The following is an 11,354-nucleotide window of genomic DNA, read 5'->3' on the forward strand; positions in this document are numbered from 1 at the left end:
CAGCTACTCGGGTGGTCTCAGCTACTCAGGAGGCTGAGGCAGGAGAATCACTTGAACCCAGGAGGCAGAGGTTGCAGTGAACTGAGATCATGCCCCTGCCTCACTCTGGATGACAGAGTGAGAATCTATCTCATTAAAAAAAAAAAAAAAAAAAAAAAAAAGGCCAGGCGCGGTGGTTCACACCTGTAATACCAGCATTTTGGGAGGCCGAGGGGGGTAGATCACTTGAGGTCAGGAGTTGGACACCAGCCTGGACAACATGGTGAAACTCCGTCTCTACTAAAAAACACAAAAATTAGTCAGGCATGGTGGCACGCGCCTGTAATTCCAGCTACTCGGGAGGCTGAGGCAGGAGAATCACTTGAACCCAGGAGGTGGGGGTTGCAGTGAACCCATATCGCGCAACTGCACTACAGCCTGGGCAACAGAGCAAGATTCCGTCTCAGAAAAAAACAAAACAAAAGAAAAGACTTTTGTGGAAATTTTAGTTTACTTTAATATATTTATGTCACTGTGGAATGTAACTCTGTTACCTTTATATTTAAAAATTGGTTGAATCAATGAATATAGCAGAAACTAGTAGAAAATGTATTATTTTGAAACAAGGCAGCTCATTTATTTGAGCTTTCAATTCTTTTGGATATATACCCACAAGTGAAATTGCTGGATCATATGATAGCTCTGGGGTTTTTTTTGTGTGTGTTTTGTTGTTGTTGTTGTTGTTTGTTTGTTTTTTGGAAACCTCCATACTGTTTTCTATGGCAGTTGTACTATTTTTACATTCCCCTAACAGTACACAAAAGTTCTAATTTCTCCACATCCCTGCCAATGCTTATTTTCTGTTTATTTTTATAGCAGCCATTCTAATCAACGTAAGGTGATTTGTTCCTTATTTTTAGCCCAGGTATATACCCAATTATCTTACATAGTGTTTCATAGTATGAAAAATCCACTATCAATAAACAATTTGTTTGAGCCTGATCTTCAGTTATTTCAAACAATACTGCAGTGAACATCCATGTATGAATATCTTTATATATATGTTGGATACCTTTTGAAAGATAATTGTGAGGACAAAGGATATGTATATTTTTGTAACTTTTTATTGTGATATAATTTCAGACTTACAGAGAAGTTGCAGGAACACATGTATTTCCCCAATTGTTAACAGTTTGTCGGTTTGTTTTATCATATTTTCTCTATATATGCATATTACCTTTTTTCTGAACCATGTGGGAGTAAATTTTAGCTATGAGGTCCATTTAACTTTAAATACTTCAGTATGTATTTCTTAGAACAAAATATTTCTCTTTCTGTCCTAGATGCATTTATGAAAAAAGAAAAAAATCTCTTTTTTTTTTTTTTCCTTTGAGACAGAGTTTCACTCTTGTTGCCCAGGCTGGAGTTCAAGGGCGCAATCTCAGCTCACCACAACCTCTGCCTCCCAGGTTCAAGTGATTCTCTTGCCTCAATCTCCCGAGTAGCTGGGATTACAGGGATGTGCCACCATGACCAGCTAATTTTGTATTTTTAGTACAGACGGGGTTTCTCCATGTTGGTCAGGCTGGTCTCGAACTCCCGACCTCAGGTGATCCTCCCACCTCGGCCTCCCAAAGTGTTGGGATTATAGGCGTGAGCCACCGTGTCCGGCCGAAAAAATCTCCTTACATAAGCACAGTGCAAATATTAACATCAGGAAGTTAATATCATAAAGTTCTATTATCTACCCTACAGGCCTTACTCATAATACTCCAATTGTGCAGATAATGTTCTTTGTAGCAAAAAAATTGGGGGGAGGGGGTCTGAGATGTAATTCAGCGTCATATATTGCATTTTTCATTTATATCTAGCCTTCTTTCATCTTGAAACTGTTCTTCAGACTGTCTTTGACTTTCATGATTATGGCATTCTTGTCATTATTTTTAAATTACTACTACTACTATTATTATCATTTTAAACCAATCCTAAACTTATAGAAAAGTTGGAAGTGTAATACAGGCTGTTCTGGTTTTTTTTTCCTGAACCCTTTGAAAGTGATTTGCCACCCTGATGTCCCATTTCCCCTGAATAATTTAGTGTGTACCTTTTTATTTTTTTAATGACAAGGATACTTTCCTGTCTAACCATGAATGAAACAACCATCAAAAATCAGGAAATTAACATTAATAGATTACTAACATTGAATCCCCAGCTACTATTTAAGTTTCATCAGATGTCTCAAAATGGTCTATTACAGCAAAAGGATCCAGTTCAGAATCGTGCAGTGCTTTTAATTGTCATGTGTCCTTCATCTCCTTCAGTCTGGAAGAGTTCCCTGGTCTTCTGTTGACTTTTAAGACTCAGGCACTTTTGGAGACTACGGGCCAGTTAATTTGGGAAATATCCCTCAATTTGAGTTTATCTGATGTTTCCCAATGATTAAATTTAGGTTACTTATTTTTGGCAGGGCTATCACAGAAGTGACGCTAGGCTCTAATTGCATTCTGTCAAGTGGAGCATAATTTCAACGTGTCCTATTACTACTCATGATGGTCATTTTGATCTCTTGACTAAGGTGGTAAGTGCTAGGCTTCTCCACTGTGAAGTTATTCTTTGTAATTAGTACATACCTTCTGGGGAAGTACGTTGAAACTGTGTAAATATTCCATTCCTCATCAAACTTTCAATTTATTCATTTATTTGTTTATACCAGTATAAACTTACGGTTTCCTATTTTATTCAATGGATTATAGTCCATTATTATCATTGTTTACTTTGATGCTCAAATTGTCCTAGATTTGGCCACTGGGAGCCCCTTTAAGCTGGTTTCCATGTCCCTTTGACATGACCCCATCATTTCTCGAGCACCTCCTTAGTTTCTGGCACAAAATATTCCAGGTTCATCTTGTACTTTGCCTTCTGTAGTCCCAAAATCAGCCTGGAGAAGCCCTGATTCCTTTTAGTGGAAATGGTATCTAGAAGCCAAATCTGAGCAGCAGGTGTATATATTGTTGTTGGTGTGTTGCTGCTCCCTGAGCCTCTCAGAGTCCTCACTTATGTACACTTACACACACACACACACACACACATTTTTATCTATCTATCCATCTGTCATTTATCTAACCATGAGTTTACTCTGATATATCCAACCCAACACCACAGGGTTCATTCTAATTTTCTTTCTTTCTGCATTAGTAATAATTTATGACAATGAGAAGATAGCTTACGTCATTCTTAATATATTTACTCATTTTTATCAATACTCCTCTATGTAACTGTGCCGGGAGGTTTCTAAGATAGCCCTCGGTGATCCCTGCCTCCTGGTATTCAACGACTTGTGGAATCACCTCCCCTGGAGTGTGAGTTGGATTTAGTGAATCACTTCTAATGACAGAATACAGCAAAAGTTATGGGATGTTACTTCCGAGATTAGGTTATAAGATGACTCTGGCTTCTAGTCTCTCTCTTCCTCCCTCCCCTTGCCCTACCCACTCCTCCCTTTCTCTCTCTCTCTCCCCCTCCCATCCTCCCTCTCAGTAGCTGAGGGAAGCTAGATGCCCTTATGGAGAGACCCACATGGCAAGGAGCTGAGAGAGCCTTCTGGCCACAGCCATTGAGCAACTGAGGTCTTCAGTCAACACCCCTTGAAGAAATAAATCCTACCAACAACCACATGAGTGTGCTTGGAAGCAGAGCCTCCCTCAGTTGAAGCTTCAGATTTTAGCTTTGTGAGAGACTCTGAGCCAGAGACACCCAGCTAAGCCATGCCCAGATTCCTGCCACATAAAAACTGAGATAATAGATGTGTATTGTGTTAAGCTGCTGAGTTTTGGGGGTAAATTGTCACACAGAAAAAGATACTAACACTTGGCTGGGCGCGGTGGCTCGTGCCTGTAATCCTAACACTTTGGGAGGCCGAGGCAGGTGGATCACTTGAGCTCAGGAGTTTGAGACCAGCCTGGGTAACATGGTGAAACCCTGTCTCTACCAAAAATACAATAATTAGCCGGGCATGGTGGTGTGTGCCTGTGGTCCCAGCTACTCAGGAGGGTGAGGTGGGAGGATCGCTTGAGTCTGGGAGGCAGAAGATGCACTGAGCCGAGATCATCATACCACTGCACTCTGGCCTGGGTGACAGAGACTCCATCTCAGAAAAAAAAGAAAAAAAAAAGCAAAGAAATAAATACTGAAAAAGTAATCAATCTCCCATGTCCATTGCCACCCCTCCCTGACAGCTCTGTTCTCCCTGCCTGGGTGCCTCTGATTCTCCATAACCAGCCTCCCTGCCTCATGGATTCCCTCTGCAGCCTGCTCAGGCTCTGGCTCCCTACATCACCTCTCCCCCATGTGTATGACCTCCTCGTTCCACTCAGGCTCCAACAGCCCATACCATGCCACTCCATCATGCGGATGTCCTTGTTAGCCCTCTGAGGCTCTGACTTCCCACACCAGGCTGCCCCTCCACAGGGATGCCTTCACCAACTTGCTTGACTCTGATCCCTCATAGCAGGCTGTCTTCTACACACAAACCCCTTGCCAAATTGCCCTCCAAAAATCTTGTATTAATTTACACTTAGTTTATCTCTGTCTGCCTCTCCTTTTTTTTCTTTTTCTTTTCTTTTTTTTTTTTTTTTTTTTTTTGAGACGGAGTCTTGCTCTGTCTCCCAGGCTGGAGAGTGCAGTGGCACAATCTCGGCTCACTACAACCTCCGCCTCACGGGTTCAAGCAATTCTGCCGCCTCAGCCTCCCAAGTAGGTGGGATTACAGGCATGCACCAGCACGTCTGGCTAATTTTCGTATTTTTAGTAGAGATGGGGTTTCACCATATTGGCCAAGCTGCTTTCGAACTCCTGACCTCAGGTGATCCGCCCGCCTCAGCCTCCCAAAGTGCTGGGATTACAGGCATGAGCCACCGTGCCCGGCCTCCCTCTCCATTTTCTTTCTTCTCTCACAGGGTGCTGGTTGGCTTTTCCTTCACTGTTTCTAGGTTTCCTCCCAATGAAATGTCAAATGGTCCAATTCTTCTTAAAAAAAAATTGGCCCGGGGCAGTGGCTCACGCCTGTAATCTCAGCACTTCGGGAGGCCAAGGTGGGTGGATTACCTGAGGTCAGGAGTTCGAGACCAGCCTGGCCAACGTGGTGAAACCTCATCTCTACTAAAAATACAAAAAAAAAAAAAAACCCGGCTGTGGTGGCGGGCACCTGTAATCCCAGCTCCTCAGGAGGCTGAGGCTGGAGAATTACTTGAAGCCGGGAGGCAGAGGTTGCAGTGAGCTGAGATTGCGCCATTGCACTCCAGCCTAGGTGACAAGAGCAAAACTCCATCTCAAATAAATAAATAAATAAATAAATAAATAAACAAACAAACAAACAAACAAACAAACAAACGGTTGGGTTTATCTGAACTGGCATATCTAAATAGGGAGCATTTCCACCTTTAAAATGCAAATCTTCTCTTTCACTCTCACTGACAGTTAGGGACTTATATCCTTGGTCAGTGAGTTGTAATATAGAGAACTATAAAGAGGAAAAAAAGGAAGTATTTATAGGAATATGCTTTCCAACAGCTTGTGACAAGGATGGGCATTTAAACTGTAGACATACAGGAACTTTTCCAAAAAGGGTTCCTTTGCTCTTTGTTAAGTTCCAGATGCATAAAAATCTAACTGAGAAGGGGTCATTTCTTTCTTAGCCCATTTTTTAGCTTTCAGGTTACAGTATGTGGTCATACGTGTATTTATTCTACCTGGAGCTCAAGCTAGTCTGGCTTTATGTCTCTCTGTCCCTTAGGGTAATATTTATACTTAACGTTTATAAGGTACTTTATGTGACTCTCTTAATTCATCCAGTCCACATAATAGCATTAGGAGTTTGCTATTTCTGCCCCTGTTTAACATATGAGGGAAAACTGAACCCCTAAAAGGGGGTGATTTACCCAAGGTCACATAGCCAGTTAGTAACAAAACTGGGGCTGAAACTCAAGTCTTCTGACTCCAGCCCCAAGAATCTTTTTTTTTTTTTTTTTTTTTTTTTGGAGACAGAATCTCTCTGTCATTTAGGCTGGAGTACAGTGGCACGATCTCAGCTCACTGCAACCTCCACCTCCCAGGTTCAAGAGATTCTCCTGCCTCAGCCTCCAAGTAGCTGGGATTACAGGTGGTACCTGCCACCACGCCCAGCTAATTTTTATATTTTTAGTAGAGACAGGGTTTCACCATCTTGGCCAGGCTGGTCTCGAACTTCTTACCTCAAGTGATCTGCCCGCCTCGGCCTCGCAAAGTGCTGGGATTACAGGTGTGAGCAACCAAACCCAGTCCAGAAATCTTTCCACTTTATTCTACTGCCTCTCTGGGTTCTTCTCTTTCAAAGAAGTATTCTTGAAAGCTTAAGTTCCCCTTCCAAGTTGGAGCCTGAATATATCGAAACCCCTGCCCAAGCTGCCTGGTAGACTATATTTAGCCAGGCCAAATCAGCTCTTTAGAAGTGAATTGTGCTTGAATTTCCCTGCAGCTCTTTATTGCATCATCAAAAAATTTTTTTACAGTCTTGGGGATATTAAGATTATTACTCTTACTGAAAAAATTAACATAGCAATAAACTGATATATTAAGCAAAAAAATCCAACACCTTCATCACTATGTTGAGAACTGGTTTTGCTGTTAAGTGGTTAAGATTAATTTAAGAAGATAAAACAGATGCCACTGAAATAAATTAAATGTCCTCCAAAGAAGACTGGTTAAATAAATAGCAGTACAAGGAAATACTCTATAGGTGTTTGAAAAGAATGAGGCAGATCAGGCCGGGCGCAGTGGCTCACTCCTGTAATCCCAGCACTTTAGGAAGCTGAGGCGGGCAGATCACTTGAGGTCAGGAGTTTGAGACCAGCCTGGCCAACATGGTGAAACCTCATCTCTACCAAAAATATAAAAAATTTGCCGGGTGTAGTGGTGCACACCTGTAATCCCAGCTACTTGGGAGGCTGAGGCAGCAGAATTGCTTGAACCTGGGAGGCGGAGGTTGCAGTGAGCCGAGATCACACCACTGCACTCCAGCCTGGGCGACAGAGAGAGACTCTGTCTCAAAAAAAAAAAAAGAATGAGACAGATCGATATGTGTTGATAAGGAGTGCTCTCCTAGCTACATTGTTAAGTAAATACAAATACAAATAAAAAACAGTGTGAACAGTATCCTGTCATTTGTAAAATACATTCATATATACACATATATATATATACATGAATTTGTATATGGATAGAATAATAGAATTTCTCCAGAGGAATACACACAAAAAATGAAATAGTGGATACTTCTGTAGAAAGTAAATGGGTGACAAAGGTGGGGAAGAAATATACTTTTCACTGTCTCTTTACATCATTTTTTTCGTACCATTTGCATTTTTGCCAAAGGCCTGTATTGCCTATTAAAAATAATTTTAGTTGTATAGTGCTTTACAATTTTAAAATATTGTTTAATATATAATTTTATTGAATATATATGCAATCCAAAGTAGTAAGTATTATGCCTTTCTCATAGACATCTTCAAACTGGTTCCAATCTCCACCCTACTTTTCAGCTTTCCCTCTCTTCACTCGCTGCATGCTCCAGCCACATCTTAGAGAAGATTGATCTCCACTTTCCCTCTCTCCTTGCCAGCATGGCTCCAGCTCCACTCTCTTACTCGCTTCTAATTAATGTAACTAGGCATTGTGTTCTATAATTACAGGGCTTGTCAGTGAAATCAATAGTTACCTCCCATGTGACAATGACATTTTAGCTTCATCAATCTCCTTGGAGCCCAGTAGCTTCTCTGAGCCAACAAAACCCCCAAGATTATTAACATATCCCTTTGCTCTCACTCATCTTCATGCATGTGTATAAATCAGCAGATTCTCAATCCACAATTTCATACACCCTGCCGATGATTATTTGGTGATAAAATGACAATCAGATTTATATTTTAATGGCTTTATTGAGGTGTAATTTACATACCACAAAATCCACCATTGTACATGTACAGTTCTATGATTTTTAGTAAATATAAAGAGTTGTGCAACCTCAAATGCATATTTTTTCATGATAATCTTAAGGATCTAACTTAGAATAACCTAGATTATAATAGGTTTCTGACATAACTCAGTTTCTTTCCTCTGACTTCAACTCTCAAGTGTGTTCCCTGCCTTACTTTTCAATGGAAGACACCTAATTATATTGTTTCCTTAAAACTATAGCATGTGAGACTTGGAAGGGCCCTTAGGAATCAACTACAGATAGGAAACTTAGATCCAGATAGGACATATGATTTGCCCAGAGACGTATAACAGGTTAATGGCAGAGTCAGAACTAAAACCCAGGAATTTTTTTTTTTTTTTTTTTTTTTTTTTTTTTTTTTTTTTGTCGCCCAGGATGGACTGCAGTGGTACAATCTCTGCTCACTGCAACCTCTGCCTCCTGGGTTCAAGCGATTCTCCTGCCTCAGCCTCCAGAGTAGCTGGGATTATAGTCGCGCACCACCACACTCGGCTAATTTTTGTATTTTTAGTAGAGATGGGGTTTCACCATGTTGGCCAGGCTCATCTCAAACTCCTGACCCCAAGCGATCTGCCTGCCCCGGCCTCCCAAAATGCCAGGATTACAGGCATGAGCCACCAAGACCGGCCAAACCCAGGATTCTTATTACAAACCCAATCAACTCCCTATGACAACACCGAGCCTCTTCTCTCAAGCATTGCTAATGTCCTGGAAATCAGTGAATCAACCATCATTAATCAATTTGCCTGACTAAATCTGAAGATTTGATGATGGAAAAGGGCTTGGCTTGAGGGTGGGTCTAGAGAACAGGTAGGAGATATAAACTCTTTTCCTTTACATTCCTTCTGGATGAATTTCTTTCTTAGTACTTAGGACAACTAACGGAGAAGATAGGTTCCTTTCTGTCTAAAGAAGGATCTTCTGATTATCAGTCAATAGTACCTATCATTATTATTACTCTTATTATTATTGTATTTTCTCCAGCGTATGTTAGCAAGATGTGAAGGTGGTATGAAACTGTAGCCAAGAAACCACATAGGAACTGCTTCCTGCTTTTGCCTAAAACTGTGCTAAAATTAGCCCCTAATCCCCATGGATTTGAGCCAGGGAAAGCAATGTAGCTTCTCATCTTGTTTTTCTAGCAATCAGTAAGTTGCTAGACAGTTGTAAGTTAAACAACTGATGATAAAGAGAGAAATAAATTGTATATATTTGTGTGATGAGAACTAAAAATGCTGTCAACAACTATAGTGCTACTTGGTGTCACCATAGTAGGAGGGACCAGGCCAACAATTTTGAGATGCTGAATATGGCATTCTGAACTTAATGAGAAAACTCCAAAATACTCAGATTGACATGGAATCACCATCAACTACTTTTAAATTTTTTATTAGAAACCTTACCTCCCTTTTGAGAACAACACCAGAAAAAAAAAGAGAAAGAAAGAAAGAAATCATATCTCCCCCTTAAAAACCACCTTCCCCCCCCCCCAGTAATTCCTATTCTAAGAATATATCCTCAGAAAAAGCAGAGATTCATGTACAAAGAAATTCATCACTGTTTTTTCCTTTTTTTTTTTTTTTTAAGAGACAAAGTCCCACTCTGTCGCCCAGGCTGTGGTGCAGTAGAGTGATCACTGTGATCTCAAACTCCTGGGCTCAGATCCTCCTGCCTCAGCCTCCTGAGTAGCTGGAACTACAGGCACACGTCACCATGCCTAGCCAGTTAAAAAAAAAATTTGGGTAGCAACAGGGTCTTGCTATGTTACCCACACTGGTCTCAAACTCCAAGCCTTAAGTAATCCTCCCACCTCAGCCTCCCAAAGTGTTGGGATTACAGGCATGAGCCACCACACCTGGCCCCCATCACAATTTTTATAAGAGTAAAACATTGGAAATAATTTAAAACAATTGAGGGTGCTTAAATAAAATACAATAACTCCATAAAAGGGAATTGTATGCAGCCATGAAAAATCACCATCTCAAAAAAATCTTTTCAAAAATTTTTATCATTTGTAACAGTTTTCTGAGATAATAATTTGTATACCATAAAATTCACTAATTTAAAGTGTAAAATTCAAAGGTTTTCAGTACATTTACAGAGTTATTAAACTATCACCACAATCTAATTTCAGAACATTTTTATCGCCCCAAAAGAGTGTTCGTACCCCTTAGCAGTCACTCCTCACACTCTCAACCTATAAATTGATAAGAAAAATGCAAATGATCCAAAAGAAGATTAGACAAAGGAAAGTAAGTCACAGAAGGAGACGTGCAAATGAACATAAATATTAAAATATATTTATATTTACAAATGATAAAGGAAATGGAAATAAACACAGTGAGATACCATTTTTCCATTTACTATTTTCATCAGCAAAAATGAGAAACACTGGTAACATCCACTACTGGTAAGCATCAGGGAAACAGGCGTTATCATACATAGTTGTTCAGAGTATTGGCCGGGTACAGTGGTTCATTCCTGTAATCCCAGCACTTTGGGAGGCCGAGGCGAACAGATCAGTTGAGGCCAGGAGTTTGAGACCAGCCTGGCCAACATGGTGAAACCCCATCTCTACCAACAATACAAAAATTAGCCAGGCATGGTGGCACATGCCCATAATCCCAGCTACTTGGAAGGCTGAGGCAGGAGAATCTCTTGAACCTGGGAGGCGGAGGTTGCAGTGAGCTGAGATCGCACAACTGCACTCCAGCCTGGGCAACAGAGTAAGACCCTGCTACACACACAAAAAAAGACTATGAATTGTTAAAACCTTTTTGGAAAATAATCCAGCACCATTTAACTTTTTTAAAGCACATACCATTGGGGCCAGGAACCCCACTTTGGGAATTTATCCTATAGAAATTAAAATACCAGAATGTAAAGATAGATGTACAAAACCATAGGAATAGCGAGTTACAGAGCCATGTGTGTAGTATGATAGCATCTTTATGTCAGTAACTGTTCTTCACATAAAAAATGCATGCCTGCTTTCAGTCCTCCCAGAAACCCTATGACTGCAGACAATATTCTTACTCTCCAGAGGGGAAACTGGGGCTCAGAGAAATGAAGCAATGTACTTTAGGTCTTACACAGATACCAAATGGCAGAGCTAGCATTCCAATCCAGGTCCATCTGGTCCCCCAAACCAAGATATCTGCCAAGGATGATAACTTTCTGGTTAGAGTACCTGAAACTCCCTCAGTAGAGGTGGGACTAATCTTTCAGAATGTCATTTTTAAGAGTGCAAAGTGAATTCACGTCTCAATGAAAGGGATAGAAGTTTGTAATGCTGGAATTTGGTGAGAGAATAGTTAGTAGTGGAAAAGGGTTGTGGGGAACATGA

Source organism: Gorilla gorilla, chromosome X (assembly GCF_029281585.2).
Source record: "Gorilla gorilla gorilla isolate KB3781 chromosome X, NHGRI_mGorGor1-v2.1_pri, whole genome shotgun sequence".
NCBI lineage: Eukaryota > Metazoa > Chordata > Mammalia > Primates > Hominidae > Gorilla > Gorilla gorilla.